This window comes from Impatiens glandulifera, chromosome 2 (assembly GCF_907164915.1).
Source record: "Impatiens glandulifera chromosome 2, dImpGla2.1, whole genome shotgun sequence".
NCBI classification, from domain to species: Eukaryota; Viridiplantae; Streptophyta; class Magnoliopsida; order Ericales; family Balsaminaceae; genus Impatiens; species Impatiens glandulifera.
In genome coordinates this window covers 21,675,894-21,695,306 of record NC_061863.1, presented here as the reverse complement: position 1 = coordinate 21,695,306, position 19,413 = coordinate 21,675,894, and positions in this window count along the sequence as shown.

Genomic DNA, 19,413 nt, shown 5'->3' with positions numbered 1-19,413 from the left:
CAAGGAGACGACCTACTTGAAGATGAGAAGAGGAAGACAAAGGCACATATCAAGGTAATCATCAAGAATTTGGGAAAAACATTCTTGAAAACACTTATCATGGAGAAACATCTTCTTGGAATCATTTTTCTTCGGATTTATCAAGAATGACAGCCAAAAACAGACATTGTACAGATCCACTCTACATATATAATGGAGATAATCTAGGTGCAATCCTAACTTCTATAGTACTAACTAAGGAGAATTATTTTGAATGGATCACAAGTGTTGAATTATTCTTGACGACAAAGATGAATATTGGCTTCGTTGATGGATTTTGCACTAAACCTGAAGACCCACATGATTGATACTTTGGAAGATGATTGATTCCATAGTTAGAACTTGGATCATGAATACAATTAAAAAGAAAATAAGAATTCAATTTCAAAGTGCAACCACATCAAAAGAGTTATGGGATGAAATCAAGTTTAGGTATGAGACAAATAATTGATCAATTCAATACAAGCTAAAGAAAGACATCTGTACGACTAAATAAGGTAATATTGATCTTAAAGATTATTATTATAGAATTAGATTGTTTTGGGATGAATAGTTACCCTTACAGAAGATGTACATGTGATGGGAGTCAACAAGATTGTGTAGATTGTAAACTAGTTTAAAAAGTTATAATAGATTATAGGAAGAATAATCTATTCTTTTTCTTTATGGGTTAAATGATTCTATTGAGAATTTGATAGATTTAATACTACCCATGGAATCAAAACCATATGTATACAAGGCATTTACAATATTTCTTAATGTTGAGAAGAAGAGAAACCTCAATATGAAATCTGGAACGTATACTTCAACATGTTTGTGAAAGAAAGTTCCTACAACAACCTTAAAATAAATAAAACTATAGATGTAAGGTAAAGAAATAAAACACAGATGTGTACATATTGCAACATGAATGATCATCTTAAAGAAGGATGCTACAAGATCGTAGGGTACCCTAAATGGTGGACAAACAAGAGAAGGAAGAAGACAAGTTTATATACAACAAATGCAACATATTTTAATGACAAAATAAACCATTAATTATTTCAATGTCTCAATACAAGATAATTCAGAATTTTAGAAAGGCTGTCAAGGAGGGAAATGATAAAACAGTAAGCACGTCTAAAGGAAAAGAAAATTGTATTGATCTTGACATTGCTGCAGATAAGTCTTCGAACTCAAAGTTTTTCATATCAACTATTTATGAATTAAGCATGAGTTTAAATGATTTAAAAACAAAAATCATGTTTGGTTAATTAATTTAGGGGCAAGTAGTCATATGTGTAACAATAGGAACCTTCTAACTGAAATTAGATAATATGACAGTTTGGGTTATTCAGTTGCAGAGAAAGATCAGAAAACAGAGTTTACCAATCCTACTAGAGAGGATGCTGAACTGGGCAAAATGAGTCATATTGAAATTGCTTCTACAGAGTTGGAGATATCCACTGCTTAGAGTCCATTGGGTCCAAAGAATGACATAATTTCATAATCTTGTTCTGTAATGGGAAATCTTGCAAAACTGAAAGTCTTGGGTTCCATAGATGATCAGAATGCTAAGTCTACCTACCCTACTAAGGATCAGATGAAAAGTCAGACAACCAGACTATGGACTATGCTAGAAAAAAGTTGGACAGAAGACACTAAATGAGCCCAGAATTCTGAAACTGAGGCTAATATTGCAGGATCTTCTAAACAACCTACACATCTAGCTGAAACTGTTGAAGGACATAGTCTAACAGAATCTGGAAACACTGAAGAAATTGGATCTGAGTTGGATCTGGTCATGGAAATAAATTCAGCTAAATTAGAAAAGATTAATAAAATAGATCTAAAGGATGATGAATTAAACTTGATTGGTATAGTCAATGGTGAAAGCTTGGCTGAGAATTATATTGATTCGTTGGTTGATGGCACCATGAATGACAATCTGTTTGAAAATTTGGGCCTGGGTATGGATCTCATGGAAGCTACAAATAAGTTGGGTCAGAATATATGTCAGGGTATAAGAGGTGAAGAATTAGCCAACGGTTTTCGCTTGGCTGAGTCTGATAAGGGGTTAGCCAACGATTTTCGCTTGGCTGAGTATGATAAGGGGTTAGCCAACGGTTTTCGCTTGGCTGGATTTGAAAAAGATAATTTGGTTGCTCACATAAGCCCTGGTGCTACTTACATTTCTGGTAATACAATTGTTGTCTCTTCCGGTCCTAATCGACAAGATGATAACTATACAATCAAAGCTATGAGCCACCAGTCGAATCAAAAGAACCAAAGAATGGATGTTGATTTGGAATCAGACGATATCACCGACTATGATGAGACAATAATATGTGACCTTGAATATCATAAGTCCATGAAGAAGATGTCAGAAGCAAAGATCAAACCAAAAGCAAAAGGGCATAGTTCTTCCAAAACAAGTGTTGAAATTGAAAGGATCGGTCAAGTAACAAGATCGAATAATTCTAAAATAGCTAAGAAAGGTAAGAATGGATCGAAAATCAAAGAAATGAAAAACATGAAGGTAAATAGCTCAAGTTCCAAGAAAAATGCTGAAGTAATCCCAAGGAAACTGTGACACCCGAGGCTAACACTAAGATATTGAACATGGGTGCATTTTCTCCACTCGTTAATCTGGATTGAAATTCCAATTGATAGCATTCAAAAGAGAAAAACTGGCACACAAGAGAAGAGTACTAAAGGGGATATTCTAAGGAAGATTGAAACAATTGAAGGCAACGGTTTTGTGGGAAATACAAGGGTTAGATGGGCCGAAAAGAACAAACAAGTTAGGAAAGATAGCAACCCTGAAACAGTCATCTCTTCAGCTCCTCCTACTACTGCAATTCCTGACAAAGAAAATACTCAGGCTGATAACAATGATCCTACTACTGGTCCAACGTGGTCAATGAGGAAAAATGAAATAGCAAATTTGGCAGGACTGAAAAACCATATGAAAAAGTTATTTTTCCAAGTTAATAAACAAGAGATTACCATGCCCCATGAAAGAAATGATCAATTGAATGCTCAGTTCAACAGTCACTATCTAAAGAATTGGAATCTCTTCAACAAAGACCTTGCTCCATTATTTTAAACATTTGTAAATGTTTAAAATAGTTTTTTTCCAACGGTAAAGTGTGTTAAATGGGCATTTAGGCCCTAGGGTTTCATAGATTTCCCTATAAATACCCCTCTTAACACCCTAACAAAGGGACCTTGACCTTCAACTCTCTCTCTCTTTTCACATTGATGTGATATTCTTTTCAAAATCCCACTTTTTTTTAATATTCAAGTTCCCTTAGGCTGCCTATTTGAAAATCCTAAACAAACACCGCTCTTGTTAAGTTGGTCACAAGATTTGCTTAGGAAATCTTAGATAAAACACCACCTTTAACATCAAAAGAGCAGCCCCATTGTAAGGGGAAATTTGACTAAATAACATCAAAGATGAGGTTATTTGAGCTGGTGGTAAGTTACTAATTAAATTGCGCTCGTGGTCTTTTTATTTTTTTTTGACGAAATTGCCCTTGTAGCGAAACGCTAAGGGACTTAGCGTTTCGCTAGGTGGTAATATGTGAAATTTCCAGATTACCCTTACTATTTAATATATCCCAGCCTATTTTTTTCATTTCTTTTTTTCTCCTTCTCTCTCTTCCCGCTCTTCTCCTCCTCTCTAAACTAGGCGGCGGCAATCGGCGTCGATCGACGGCGACGCCGATCGACTTTTTTTAATTGATGTGATATTCTTTTCAAAATCCCACTTTTTTTTAATATTCAAGTTCCCTTAGGCTGCCTATTTGAAAATCCTAAACAAACACCGCTCTTGTTAAGTTGGTCACAAGATTTGCTTAGGAAATCTTAGATAAAACACCACCTTTAACATCAAAAGAGCAGCCCCATTGTAAGGGGAAATTTGACTAAATAACCTAAAAGATGAGGTTATTTGAGCTGGTGGTAAGTTACTAATTAAATTGCGCTCGTGGTCTTTTTATTTTTTTTGACGAAATTGCCCTTGTAGCGAAACGCTAAGGGACTTAGCGTTTCGCTAGGTGGTAATATGTGAAATTTCCAGATTACCCTTACTATTTAATATATCCCAGCCTATTTTTTTCATTTATTTTTTTCTCCTTCTCTCTCTTCCCACTCTTCTCCTCCTCTCTAAACTAGGCGGCGGCAATCGGCGTCGATCGACGGCGACGGTGAAATCCACGACGATGACTCCACGACGAGCACAAGCACGATTCCACTTGGTACGTTTATCCTATGATACTTCAAGTTTATTATTGATGTTTGGTTTATGCATCTTCGAATCTGTTATTTACGGTTTACTTTCCGTTTCGCTAAGTGCTTAGCGTTTCGCTAAGTGCTTAACGTTTCGAAATGGATATATTGAACCCTATTTTATTATTGTTATTATTATTATTATTATGCATTGTTAAGCTATCTAGAGATTTTCCCATCTCTTTTGAAGATTATACAGGATATGTTAAGCATTTTCAACCATTTAGATAATTTTGGACAAAGTCTGCCTGTTTAAAGTACATAGATATATTTTCTTATGGTCTATATTAAAGATCATTTTGTATTTAGATAATCAAGAAACGAAAATAATAGCAGTAGTAGATAGATAGATGATAGATAATCTTGGACAAAGTCTGTCTGATCCTTTGCTCCCTGTGTTTGTACAATTTCATCAATCCCTTTACATTTTATTTGCTGTTAACTTGTTTGATTTATAGAAGGAGTTAAGAGCAGTAGTAGATAGATAGATGATTAACATTGTTGAGTATGAACTGAACTGAACTGCATGCAGCACTAAAGGTTCAGCAGTGGTAGGATGGGATAGGTGGTTTCAAGGAGCTCATAACTCACGAGGAGGACGCAAGCGCTGGATTTGAGGTAATCTATGAACACGACTCTATGAACCCGAGGAAAGGACCGGAGCTTTTTGTAGTGCTAGCAGGAGCCCCGAAGCTTTTTGTAATGTTAGCAAGAGCAAAGATTATTTGTTTATTTGTATCAATTACTGTAAATATGTACTTCACTAATAAACTATAAATACCTTTATAGGGTACCTCTTGAGCTTGATTAGATTGGTCTCGAGGTACTTTTAGTATATTTCTTCACGGGTAACGATACTTGTATCAAAACCGACCCGATAGTAGGAATAAGGTGTCACGAAGAGTACCTCTTGAATCTTAAAGAGATCGCGACGACTAAATCCCCATCATAAAATCACAGTTAATATAGTGATATATTTGTGGTTTGTTTTGGATATTTATAGTCTATTTTCTCACGTCTTACAATAACTAATATACTTTTTAAGAGTAAACTCTAGAATTTATTTTTAATCATATATAAAAACAATCAAAATAAAAAGATAATGAATGTCAAAAGTATTGAAAAAAGGAACATTATATATTAATGCCACAAGAAGCACACAAGCTAAAACAATTATATCTACATAGCCCAAGTTTAGTTTAGTTGTCTCTAGCAACCTTATAAAAAGAAAGAACATGAACTGTATTTGCTGCAACAAACATCAAAACATCGTCATCATCTTAATCTTAAGTAGCATTCACACACATAACTAATAATAATAATAATACATCATTATTCCATCCATCCCGATCTAAACAAAGAGTCTTCATCATAAAGGCAACAATAAGTTGCAAAGCTCAGTATCTGTACTCATGGGAGTGATGATCTTCAAAAAATGGATTATAACTATCGCTCCTCATCTTTGACTCCTTATCAGTCTGCACCATATGCAAGATATTTCAGTGAAATTTTCAATTAGTTGAATAAAACATTTTTTTCATACCCTTATCTGAACAAAGTCTAAAAAAGAAACGTCGTTGCGGGAATAACATATAATAACAAAAACAATTCTTTACAACTAAAGAAACAAAAAGGTAAGCACTTAGCGAAACGGTAAGCACTTAGCGAAACGCTAAGCACTTAGCGAAACGCTAAGCACTTAGCGAAACGCTAAGCATTTAGCGAAACGCTAAGCACTTAGCGAAACGGTAGGCATTTAGCGAATCTTCCCTGAAACGGAACCAATATGAACCAAATAAGAATAGGTTAAATCGAAGGGTTTGAAATGAAGATAAGATAATGGAAACATGAACATAAATTGAATTAGATTAAGGTTTGAAATGAAGATCTTCTTCTCCTTTGTTCTTCGACCTTCAAATCTTTAGAATCCTTCACCTACATGCAAAAATAAGTTTAGTGTTAGGGTTTGAAATTAAGATCGTGTAAATAAAAACATAAATCGATTTAAGTTAGGGTTTGAAATCAAGATCATGTAAGCTATGCCGCCTCCGTCGCCATAGCCGCCGCATCCGTCGTCGTAGCCGCCGCCTCCGTCGCCGCCGTCAAAGAAAGAACAAGAGAAGAGAGCGAAGAGAGAGAAAGAAAATGAAGGAAATGAAAAAAATTAAGTATTTATACTAAACCTAATCCACTTAGCGAAACGCTAAGTCCCTTAGCGTTTCGCTACAAGGGCAATTTCGTCAAAAAAAAAAGACCACGAGCGCAATTTAATTAATAACTTACCACCAGCTCAAATAACCTCATCTTTGAGGTTATTTAGTCAAATTTCCCATTGTAAGCTCTTTGTCTCTTTTTTTCTTCTTAAATTAAAATTTGAATTTTGCTTTTTTTACTTACATACATTATTGCTTCTTTAATCTCTATTTTGATAGGTGTTTAGGTTTTATTTTTTTTATCTTAATAATGTAAATAGGTATAATATAAATAACATGTAAATAAATGAAAACAAAAAAAGGACAGAAAAAGTTTTTCAAGAACACTACAAAATAAAAAATATAAAATCTGCCTATTATGTATAGTTTATTTTTATTTTGTTTTGTTTTATTTTTTTGAATAATTAGATCTAAGGTTTTCTGTTTATATAAAGTTTAATTATATTATAAAAATGTTTCTGGAAAATTTCATGTTAATTGGGATCCATTTGGATCACCAAATAAGTGTTTAACTAGGATTACGTGAAAACCAAGCGATTTCCAAACGACGCTTATCTTGCTGCAATTGCTGCTGAACCAGGCTATCGGTGCTTTCCAGACGACGCTTCCTCTGCTGCAACTGCTGCTGAACCAGCCTACTGACGCTTCCCAGACGACGCTTATTCCAGATTTCCAGCTTCTATTTCTTTTTATATATATATATATATATTTTTATTTTTTCTGCAATTTAGATTTAGGTTTTTTTTTTTAGTTAAAGTTTGTCGCTTGTTTGATCCTAGATTAGAATGATATTTTAAAATCAAAATTTTAACTAAAATTAAACTTAGCCATAACTTAGACTTAGGATTATTTTACTCTTATGAGTTCTTTTGAACTACAATTTTTTATAAAACAAAAAAACAAGTTAGATCCTTTACATAATTCACTTCAATAAATTTCTTAAAATATCAATCTAGACTTAGACTAATTAAAATTTTGATCAATAAATTGTTTAGTCTTCATTTTTTTAGAATAATTTTATGCGTGGATTATTTTATTAAGTTTTCTTGTGTCTTTGTTTATTCATTTTATTTTATTATTTATCTCTCATGCAAACCTTTTTAATGCTTAAAATGAAAAAAATTCTAAAATGTAAAGCGTAAGAAATTTTAAAAAAGGCTAAAATTAATTAGTAGAGACCTTAGGGGCGTTGTGGGACATATCGTCTTAAAATCCCTTTCCCACACGTAACCAAATGCCGAACTCATATCTCTTAATTTCCTAATTTTTGAAATTAGGTGCCGACTCTCGAGTCGTGAGGTTAATTAATATTGAAAAAAAGTTTAAAAAGGTCTATGACATACTTCCCATTAAAAAACTCCCAACCTCTCCTAGATTCGACGAGGAGGTAAGATATGGAGTTGTCTACAAAACCTTATTTTTAAAACTTTAATTTTTCAAACATTAAAATTAATTCCCCTCACATTTAAAAAAAAAATTTTTAAAAGAGTGTCCCAGAAATTTCAAACTAGTCGATCAATTTTTTTTTAAATCGATCACAAGAACGGCGGCAATAGGAGCAAGATTTCTTCTTGCACTGGAGTCAACTACTCCATAATCTTTCTTCAGGGAGCTCTTTTGGCTGTTCGTGCTTGTCACGGACTCCATTACAGATTTGGTTCGTTATTCCCCCCGTAGACAACACAGAAGCAACCTATCTTTTAGAACGAATGACCGACTGACCACCTGTTTGTTGGCTGGAAGAGCCAGAACCCATCTCCTTTGAGAGCTTCATTCTTGTAAGAGCGCTCTTCACGGAGAAATTAGTGTATATGCTACTCGGGTTAATAACCTCACCCTCGCCCATATGAACACCTAAGTGCTTTAGAAAATGGCTGAGTTGGGCCACGAAACCCACACTCTTCTTGTTCTTGGAGTAAATCGACTCACAAAGATTAGAAAAGAGTGTTGAAGCCCAGTTAACTTGAATACCTTTTGAGATGGCCATCATGTAGTCGAAGAGATCCTAGCTATATGAATCGCACGAGCCTGCTCTGCCTTGTAGAGCCTTTGCTATGATGTCGTTCAATAGAATGAAGTGTGGCTTTAGAGCCTTCTTCTTCCTGTTCAGCCTTATTTTAGAACCGTCGTTTGAGAAGACCGTCTTCATTTCCGTGATAGTTTCTACTAGAAATGCAAGATTAAAGGTATGACCCTCCGTTGGAAGTTTAAAGAACTCCGCATAGGCAGATTCGTTGAAAGATATATGCGATTCGTTCATAGTCACCGTAATGGATTCTCCGAACAAGACCTTCGACTTGTAAAACTCTCGAACTTCCTACTCGTAGAATATAAACGGACCACCGAGATACTTTCCGAGACCGGAATACTCCAAGGATCGGAACATATCAACCACATCTTGTTGATCAAAAGACTAAACGAGGTAAAATCTACCTACAGAGTGAAGTGACCAAGAGTAATCTTCTTGTTAGCCATTTGAGAAAAGATGAAGAAGATGAAACGATATCTTAGAGAGAAGTTAAAGAAAACTAGTGTTCTTAAGAAATTAGTGATTGTAAAAGACATTCGACGCATGCACATTGTCCTTAAATAGAATCCCAATAGTCGCATGGCTTAACCGTCATATTTAACACAAGGGCCCCCACCAATTTAATGTTAGACACCTTTTCCCAAAGGTAGTCATCATTAATTTTGAGGAAATATCAGTCATTTTCTATTGAGCCAAATTATTTTGACTAAGTGTTGAAATAATTTATCCCCTGATATTTTGATGATGAAATAATTTATGAGTCTTGATACAGGTGTATTAAGACAAACATGTCTTTAGATTTGGATCTAATGAGGGCCATTAGACCGATTTTGATCTCCATTCGCATAAAATTAGACGCACAGTCTAACTCAACGGAGTTAGACGGGCAGTCTAATAGTCTAAAGGAATTAGACGTAAGTCTAATAGAATTAGACGTACAGTCTAACTCATCGGAGTTAGACGTGTAAGTCTAATAGACGTGTAAAGAATTAGACGGGTAGTCTAATGAATACACGGAATTAGACGTACAGTCTAACTCATCGGAGTTAGACGTGTAAGTCTAATAGACGTGTAAAGAATTAGACGGGTAGTCTAATAAATACACGGAATTAGACGTAAGTCTAATAGAATTAGACGTACAGTCTAACTCATCGGAGTTAGACGTGTAAGTCTAATAGACGTGTAAAGAATTAGACGGGTATTCTAATGAATACACGGAATTAGACGTAAGTCTAATAGAATTAGACGTACAATCTAACTCATCGGAGTTAGACGTGTAATTCTAATAGACGTGTAAAGAATTAGACGGGTAGTCTAATGAATACATGGAATTAGACGTAAGTCTAATAGAATTAGACGTACAGTCTAACTCATCGGAGTTAGACGTGTAAGTCTAATAGACGTAAAGAATTAGACGGATGGTCTAATGAATACGCGGAATTAGACGGATTGTCTAATTAATTGAAAGTTAGACGTGATTCTAACTCCTTCAGACAAGTCTGAGGTAGAAACCGGAATTAGACGTGGTAATCTAACTCAGTGGAGTTAGACGTACCGGTCTAATGGTTATTATAATTAGACGGGTTGTCTAATTAATTGAAAGTTAGACGTGGGTCTAACTTCTTCAGACAAGTATGAGGTAGAACCGGAATTAGACGTGGTAGTCTAACTCATTGGAGTTAGACGTACCAGTTTAATGGTTACGTAATAATTAGACGGGTTGTCTAATTAATTGAAAGTTAGACGTGGGTCTAACTCCTTCAGATTAGTCTAAGGTAGAACCGGAATTAGACGTGGTAGTCTAACTCAGTGGAGTTAGACGTACCCGTCTAATGGTTATTGATATTAGACGCGAGTCTAATTATATTAGACCAGGCGGTCTAATAGACGTTTTTTCATTAGAAGGAGTTGATTTATTTCATTAGACTGATTTCTCTAAATCCGTCTAACTGAAATACGTCTAATGCTCTATTCAAGCAGTACGCTTGAATCTAGCATTTCTCCTACCCACGTGCTATAGCTTTACCCTACTCCTACTCCACTTTCCTGTGAAGATTAGTACAACAACTATATGCATCCAATCAAGGAATGCCACGTAAGAGAATTTTCCTCACATTACCCGTTTTGCAGGTACATCCCTGATGGAATATTCGACGCACTACCAGTTCGGTACGGCCACGATCCTTGTGCTCAGAACCTGCTGTGTACAATGGAGGCTTTCCAATAGAAGAGCGCCACGTATCATTCTTGAAGATTCGACCGTTAGCTCCTGATCAGTATTTAACCAATCCTTGGAGCAACGGACGAAGCACGAGCAACCTAGTTAATTTCCAAACGACCAAGCATTCTGATTTTGCAGAGAGAGACTACTCAATCATCTTGCTTACTGAACTCATTCTTGAAGCTTCTTTCTGATTGTACTGTGTGTAAATCGAGAGAGAGAGAGCTAGAATCAAAACACCATTAGATGAGTGATATTCTTCATCTTCTTGTAATTGAACAGAAAGTGTTCTGTTCAATAGTGAGCTAAGTGTGTGTGTAAACTGAATTTGATTTTCATCATATAGTGAATCTTTCCGGCGGTTGGAAGAAGGGGTGACGTAAGAGAGTTTCTCCGAACATCCATAAACAAACTGCTATGTTCTTCATTTTCTGTCATCTTTTCATATTTCGTCTTGTGCTTCAAACCCAAGTAAACAATTCCGCCTTGAATCTGTTTCAAGTGTTTACACAAGTTTGCGTAGAATAGAAAGCGAATTAAATCCCTAACAGGATTTCTTTCAAACCGTTTTTCATAAGCCTTCATCCTTAGCCAGACCCCCGTCTCTAACGATAAAGCCGATCCTATCAATTGGTATCAGAGCCTTGTTTCTATTCTCAAGCATCAAGTTCCCAAAGCATGTCTTGCATCAATGAAATCCCTCTTCTGTCAAAGGACAACTATGATGTGTGGATGGTAAGAATGCAAGCTCACTTGGCTGCTATTGACTATGATATGTGGAGTGTCATCACCGATGGTCCCATAAAGATCTCAAAGCCAAGAAGTGAGTGGACCATTGAAGATAAGGTGACAAACAACCTGGATAATGTTTCTAAGAACATCCTATTTCAATCTCTCAACACAAATATGTTCTGTGAGATTAAGTCCTGCTCCACTGCAAAAGAAATATGGGATAAGCTCAGTCAGATCCATGGAGTGAGCCCTCAAGCAAAGAACAACCAGAACGCATTCATGTGTAGTCAGAACAAATCCAGATGGGATGACAGTGATACTGAGGAATCTCCCACCGAAAAAGAGAATGAAGCTGTAACATGCATGATGGCTGATGACCTACCTAAGGTACAAATAATTGAAGGACTGGAGGAATCTGTATGGTATCTTGATAGCGGATGTTCTAGGCATATGACTGCAAACAGACGGCTTCTCACTTATATATCAGACTGCTCTGAACCTAAGATCACATTTGGTGACAACAAGAAGGGTAAGACCATGGATAAGGGTACGATTATCCATGGTAACCTAACCATTAATGATGTACTATTAGTTGACAACTTGTGTTATAACTTAATCAGTATCAGTCAACATGTGATAATGGTTTGTCAGTAAATTTTCAAACTCATGCATGTTTAGTTAAAGACCAAGAGGGAAACATCTTATTAACTGGAAGTAGAGTAGGAAATGGGAATATGATGTCGAACAATGCTAGGATCAATGATGGGCATATCCTTGTAATACTAAGAAATCATGTCATTGTTGGCTTTTAATAATTCTATCATTTCATGACGTTCGTCATCACTTAGATTTTGGCCAATCAATATAATTTAAGGATCTTCTTCCATATTGAGATTTATTTCGATTATCGTATCAGCGACATAAACAATTTCATTCTCATGTTCCAAAAAGTTTTTCATTTCGAAATTAATATAAAACTAAAAGGTAACATCATCACCTAAAATATATTCGAAACTATACTATGGTATTTTATTGGACGCTTTATAACAAAAAAGAAGAAGACATTCCATTGGGATTATCGTTACAAACTTCTTTTATTACAACATCAGACACTTTTCCACAGTGAGAAAGAGAGTTTTATTGCAATCAACTCTCAAGTTGATCACAAGTACTTTATCAACTGCTGGTAAATTTGCAGAATCGTTCTTACAAGAACTTTCATCATCTGAGCTTTCTTCCGTCATAGAGGGATTAATTCTAACCAGCTTCTTCAAGATGTTTTGTCAATAAATTGTCCTTTTCCTAACTATATTAATAGATAAATTATGATTATAAGAACAATCTAAAAAAATTTCGAAATATGGAGAATGGATTTGTAAAACTTGATTGAAAAATGGATCGGGGAAATCAAAATACAATGTGGTTTCCCCTTCTCGCACAAACTCTCCATGAAGGGTTGGTGGGATAGATATATATTTCTTATATATTTACCTTTTCTAGAACCTTCACAACCTATCGGAGTATATCTAATACCGAAATTATCCGAGTCATAATAAGACCAAGGAAAAGAAGGCATACCAATAGCATTTGGTCCTACACCCATTCCTGGAATTCATTGCAGACTTTACCCCCACCAATCGTCTAAACGGTTGCTATGTTCTAAAAAACACAATGAGAATAGAAGAATGTTACCGAACAACTGAGAGACTCTGTAATACGTTTAATAGATAAAAAAAATTGAAGTGTATGATGGAACATATAAGACAGAGTTCAAAGGTAATTTGGAAGAATACTGAATAGACCATTTTCTTTGAATAGGTACAAGGGATCCATGTGCAACCCGAACAATATTCTACTGAGACAAAAAAGAGCTAAACAAGCTAGAAGAATTTGGCATATGGTTAGATGCTCCTGAATTGATGATCCAAAAATTAGAAAAAGACTGTGTGGATGTTAAGGAGGTAGCCATACTGGAATGGGAATAATGAGAGGATGTGGAAGGAGTAGAAGAGTTGGCTAGGAAGTTGCAAAGATCACATATCTTAGAAGCCATTAAAGGATCCTTTACTATAGGTGAATGAGTATCCATACTAGAAGTATGTGTCTCCACTAATAGGTGAGCATTATGCTGACAATGTTCTCTAGAGTCACAACTTCATCTGCAACCACAACCAAGACCAAGGCCACAAAGGTGAGGATGTAAGAAGAAGCACCTATCACTAGTATGACTTGTCTTTTGATAGTGATCGCATAGAGATGAACTCTTATCAACAAAGGAAAGTGCTATTTATGGGGTGGTAATAAGAACCGAGGTAACATCAAGAACAAAACAATTAGAGTGTTCCGATTGAGGAACCAGAGTATGTCGTCGAGTCTCCTCCCCCTGAATACGAGCATGGGCAGTCGGAATATCACATTAGGAAGTGGAACTTTCCTAATCAATTATTCCTTAATGAGATCATAGTAGATATCTAGGTCAGCTAGGAAGTCAATCAGACGGTCTTCTTCTACAATCTTTTAATAGGATTCTACATCTTTTGTATATTTTGCTCTGAAGATGCGATAATGATCTATCTCCGTTAATAACCCTATCAATCCAGAATAGTACTCCGCTAGTGTCTTGTTAATTACCATATACTATCTCCGAAACTCTCTTTAGAATCTCATAATCTTTCAAATAATTTCTAGAATGGGAGAATGTCTTAGTTATCAAGCTCCAAATATTTTGAGTAGTGGCAATAAATAAATAGCTCTTTCGAATATTTGGTTCCATAGAATTAAAGAGCCACGTTTTCACCATGGCATTGTCTGATTCCCAATCATCCAATTTCGGATCATTATCCTTGGGTTTATTAGACTTTCCATTAATGAATTTATGCTTTCTATTTGCTTGAACCAAGAGTAAAAAAATCTTGTGACCATGCAAGATAATTCGACCCATCCAATTTAACGGGGCTAAGAACGTGGGATGAGTTTAAATAATATCCCCAACTATAAATACCATCACTATCTTTGGAATTGGGTTGATTTCCTTCAGACATGGAAAATTAGTGTAAGAAACCTGAAGATAAATCTCAATAACAATCTGAAAGGAAGGATAAACAGAAAAGAAACCATAACCCTAATTCCATGACTTTGATACTAAGTTACTAATAAAAGGATTTTAGAAGTTCTACCTCTCTAATAGTTGGAGACAACTATATATATAGAAGAAACCCAAAACCCTAATGTGGGCCTTCATATATATGGGCCTTAATATATACTTAACACATACTAAGCACCCTAAAATATAAATACTATACAATATTGACCTATTATTCTTAATACTTATTTTTGGGCCAAGGGTCGATCATATCGATATTTGGTTTGGCGTTGTGGATTAGGTTTAGTAATCTTTTTTGCGTTGGACATACTCTCCTCTTTAGTGACATGTTGGTGTGATGGTTAGATAGTGGGTTCTTCGTCACTTTGAACTTGGCGATGATATTTTAATCCATCAAATTTTGATAGAGGTGTTTGAGGCACTACAACTGTTCGTCAATTTGCCCTTTATTATGTGATAATTTCACCAAGATCCTTCATATTTTCTCAAGAATTATTTGTCGATTCTTGGTGACATTAACCAAGTCTTTTTTCTGTAAAAGGACCATTAGTTGGATCAATGGCATGCCCAAGTCATCAAAGACTCTTATGGGACTAAGTGCCTTTGGGGTTGATGTGTTGGACGGTGTGTCCTTGCATGTGATGGTTTGTTAGAGATTTTTTTCATGGATGTGGGCTCTTTCCAAATGGTTTCCACGTTGTGCACTTCAGCCTCCTTTACTTTTAAGAACCAGTTAACGAGTTGGTAGGCTTTGACCGCCTTACTTTTCTTCTCTCCTTTTCCATTACGATTTTGAGGTTGTTATCGATTTTTTTATGAGTTTCTTCTTGTTTAGAAATGTTTTGACCGTAAATACTATGGAGTAACAGTCGTTTACTCTTTCCAAAATAATGTCTATTTGTAAATCTCTTCTACCACAGCTTTCCACATTTCTATAAAACCATGAACTTTTTGTTTTCTCTTTGTTTGATATTTTCTAGACTTTTCTCGAGCCTTTCGAGATTTAAGTGCATACTGAAGCATTCAATAAACATTGATGCTAATTTTTCGACAGTTTTCAAGTAGACCATCTTTTGTTGGTGGTACCACCGTAGGATGGCACCGTCTAAATATTGGGGAAATATGTGGAGTATGGTCAGATTTCCGAGTTGTAATGGAGATTACTGAAGTGTTCATCTTGAAAAAGGCGGACGAGTCGCTTTTACCAACATACTTAGATATGGACGGTAACTTGAAGCCTATTTAGATGACAACTCTTTCGACCATTTTCATTGTAGCTTTTTAGTCATTGTGTTTGTCCCACATTTTCCTTTGGTTATCTTATCTAATTGAGCCTTCAGTTCGGCTTGCATGACTTGTACTTTGGTCATTATTCACTCATATTCAATTGAAGGAGGTTGATTTACTACTAGGATTGGTCCTCTGTGGATTTTCAATGGGTTTATCTCGTACTAATGAGTCATGTGTTTCACCTTAGTAGTTTTGTCATAGTTGTCGTCATAATCCTCAAAGAATGAGACTTCTTCTTGGGTTCGAGGGCCGAGAGTAGGTTTGAGATTGATGGGAGTGGATAAGAATGTGATTGGTGAAATAGTACATCTCCCCCAAAAAACATATTTTTTTTACCGACGCACAAAGAAAATTTAAAGCGTGAAGAAGTGGGTATATTTATGGATGTAGACAATATAGCTCGATTGGCTAAAGAACTCGTGTTTAGCGTGAGTTGGTTCGTCACGTATTCGAGAGTCGACTTTATTTCCTTGAATTTAGCCATTAAGTTTGTTTCGGATGTTGGAGTTTCTTCAGCCATTTTAAGACTCATGGTACGTCTGGTTATTGGATCTCTTCTTCTCGGGGTCATATCGACCAATCGAGGACTATGATTGAGGGGGATAGAATGAGTTTTTAGCAACCATAACCCGCGTATAATGCAATGCACATACATGTACGTGAATTCTAGAGAATGAACATCTCGTTTCTAATTCTATTTTAAGGCAGTATGTTACAAGAACACATTTCTCTTGTTATATTTATAGAGATGTTGGATAAGAAAGAAAAAATGGGGTATGTAACTTAAATCCTACTAGAGTTTTTCCAACACTTGCGTCATCCCTTCGCTTCTTCTTCATGTTTTACTCGTCCTTTTTAATGATATATGTTATGTAGTCACTTCATTCTTTCACAATTCTCATCTTTGAGGCATAAGATAAACAACATAGTTCTTATGGTCGATAACGTATCTATGTCAAGCAAATTTTCTATATCGAGTGGAATGACATCATGATCAAATTGCTTAAATAAGTCGTCTGTATAGTTAGATATGACTCATAATAGGTCCATAAGTATGATCATTGGCTTTTCGTCCATTTGTTAAATCATTTCCGGGATGGGATACCATGGGTGCAATTATCTAATGGGGTCGTCGTCTTTTATGAGAGGTCCATGTATACATTTCTTTATCCTTTGGTATTGAGTGATGGTTCTCATGTCATCCCCTATAGGTATTGGTGGAATGCACTCGAGCTTATAGAGTAGCCAGGTGTATAAGATGAATGGTGAGTCTTTTTTACTCATTGAGGATGCCTAATATGATTCGTTTAATCCTATAAGAGTTTATGTTAGGATGAGACCAGATGGTTCTTTATCTCCTCTAAGTATATGAAAAGTTATTTCTAGGATTTTAGAAGATGTCTTAATACCGATTGGGACTAAGAAGAAGAGATCCAATAGTATGGTTACGACCATCATTGAGGAGTCGGGAATCATGGAGACTTCTCCATTTTAGACTTCTAACTTGCTCCAATTTTAGAGATCGATTGTGGCTTTCCTCAAGATGCCTTCGAATGTTGTTTTGGTATATCCAAATTCTTTTTGTAACAATTTCTTTAATGATATTGATTCTACAAATGGTTTGAGATGTATAATATTTTTGTTATTAATCATCAATTGATAAAAATATATCCAAATTCTTTTTGTAACAATTTCTTTAATGATAATAAATTGGTAAAATATTTGTCAAATTTATTTTTGTATTTTAAATATTTTAAAATATATCCAAATTCTTTTTGTAACAATTTCTTTAATGATAATAAATTGGTAAAATATTTGTCAAATTTATTTTTGTATTTTATATATTTTAAAATAAAAAAATTAAAGCCATAAGGGTCAAAGAAAAATCAATTTCAAACAAACCTTTAAGGTTTTAAAATAAAAATTAAATCGCAATCAAGTGTAGCCAAAAACCAAGAAGAAATCAACAGCCGAAATCGCGTCCATCGAATAAGCGTTGGATTTTCATCCAATACCCTAGACACACTCATGTAGCCTACTGCAGCCAAAGGAGCGCGCATGCACAAAGTAGGCGAACAACTAATTCCCGTTAGCCAAAACGCGACAGAGTGTCCAAATTGCTGATTGAACGCAATGGAACGCTAACGACGCATTCCGCGTTGACCAAACACACCCGAAACGACGTTGTTTCGTCCGCAACTGTCTTTTTTGTCGCGATCGCTAGAGGGATAAAATTGAATCCCATCTTTGAATTTTTTAAGATGGAATTCAGCCGATAGTCAATCAAATCGGCTAATTCGAAAGGTGGAATAATCATCCTACTATGGTGATCATTTCTCCTATAATTCTAGGTATAATCACTACCTATTCCGACAAGTTGATCCAAGAACAACCAAAATGTCATTAATTCCTTTTGGCTAATTCAATCCACTTTGATGGATCAACAAACTTTAGGATGCTATAAATAGCCTCCCTCCACAACTCTAAAGCCAAGATATCCAATCTCCAACTTCAAATCAAAGAAAATTAGAAATTCGCCATTAAAGCTTCAAGCTTTCAGAATTTTGAAATTTATGTATATGGCTCTAAAGCTTGGATCCAGGCATCCATAAATCTTCCATAAGGTCTAAGAAGTGTTCTCTAATCCTTGGTATGCTTCCAATCACCCTTTAATTCATACTTTCCGTTTGAATTTGAAATTATTATATTTCAACTTTCATAAGTTTGTATACTGTCTTATTGTTGAATTTTAGGATTGAAAATCGATCCTAGGATTATTTCCAAGCATTTGGTTTAGGTTAGAATCAATCAATCAACCTTAAACAGAAATCCATATTTAAATTTTAAAAATCCAAAAATCGGGTTTGCTGTTCTTGGGCTAATTTTCAAGAACAGCTGTCCATAAAATATTCCAACACATTTCTAATGATGTTGGACAACTATTTGGATCATGTTTGATCTATCCCGATCATGTTTATTCAAAATTAAATTTTTTTATATAATTAAAAATTTTGAATTCATGATTTAGTCAAAACGAATAGTTAGTGTTCTTGTTTTGGTACCAATTAAGTATATGAAGTACAAGGAATCTATTGGTTAGCTCCTTACACTTCAAAACAACTTTAAAACCAGAAACCCATTTTCTTTGCTACAAACTGTTTTGAAAGAATTGATCATCACCCGGGTCAATTGATACATTGGGATGATATTCTAAATGTTCCTATAAGCTTTGTAAAGCTACTTAGGCCCTAGGATCGAAGAATTCTATCTTCCATCAAAATTGCAAAACCTGTAATTTTGATGTTCTTGAGGACCGAGAGGTCTGACCGAGAATCTCGGTCTTGGCCGAGAGGTCCAACCAAAAAATTGAACATAGGATCGACAAGTCCGACCGAGGCTTTTTAGCCGGGATCGAGAAGTCCAATCGATGTTCTTTATCTAGAAGCGAGAGGTCCGACCGATGTTCTTCATCTTGGAGCGATAGGTCAGACCGAAGATTTTTATATCCAAC